Genomic DNA, 933 nt, shown 5'->3' with positions numbered 1-933 from the left:
AGAAGGTCCTGTACTTCACAATTGCTTTGAGCTGATCTTGATAGGAGAGCAAAACTCTGAAGAATACCAGCCAATGCAGAACCAATTTTTAAAGGCTGTGAAATGTGTATGTGTGTGTGTTTTAAAATATATTGCCTTGCACTTTTTTTTTTTAAGCTCAAGGGTCTCAAATAAATTTCACTCATATCACTAGCTGGATATTAATACAAGCAACAGATGGCTCAGGGCTTAAATCTGAGACTTAACATTTTAAAATATTAAAATGTACTGTGTATAATAAAATAGTATAAGACTAATTGTATACAATAAAATATTATAAAACAAATTCCCTTGGCAGGGGAGATGCCATGATCACAAAGGCGATTTTCCTAGGGCAAGGCTTATCCATTGTACTCTGGATGTGCTGACCCCTGTGATTTCCCCAAGTATGGGAAATGTAATTGCATAATTTGTGGTAGTGGGGGACTGTGTCATGCTCTCCCCTGAAAAAACAACAACAACATTAAATGTTGGCCCTTTAAAAAAAATTTAAAAACCAGGAACCATCAATGAAGAAAACCAGACTTTGGACATACTGGACAAAAAAATTTTAAATGCTATCCTCAATATGCTCAAGGAGGTAAAGTTAAGCATTGAGTAAGAACTAAAGGGTATTAGGAGAACAATAAAGAACAATATAGAATCTCAATAAAGAGATAGAAATTTTAAAATTAACCCAAAATACTAAAGTTGAAGTAAAAAATTCCACAGAGACCAGTACAGAATCAGTAGCAGATTGGAGCTTGTAGAAGATAGAATCAATTGAATGAAAAGATAAGGCAATTGAAGTGATTAAGACTGAGAAACAGAAAAAAAGAAGAATGACAAAATGAGCAGACCTTAAAGGATTTGAGGAACACCTTCAAGTATATCAATATATACATTATGGGAATC

The 933-nt window shown here is 33.7% G+C and overlaps 1 non-coding gene across 1 annotated transcript; it reads left to right on the top strand.

Annotated features, from left to right (window-relative positions):
• Positions 1-322: 322 nt before the first annotated feature.
• Positions 323-485, top strand: LOC111765968 (U1 spliceosomal RNA). The gene has a single exon (XR_002798156.1). It is a non-coding gene; the product is annotated as a U1 spliceosomal RNA (small nuclear RNA).
• The last annotated feature ends 448 nt before the right edge of the window (positions 486-933 follow it).

This window comes from Dasypus novemcinctus, chromosome 17 (assembly GCF_030445035.2).
Source record: "Dasypus novemcinctus isolate mDasNov1 chromosome 17, mDasNov1.1.hap2, whole genome shotgun sequence".
NCBI classification, from domain to species: domain Eukaryota; kingdom Metazoa; phylum Chordata; class Mammalia; order Cingulata; family Dasypodidae; genus Dasypus; species Dasypus novemcinctus.
Note: the sequence above shows the minus strand (reverse complement) of the source record. Positions and strands in the feature narration are given on the sequence as shown.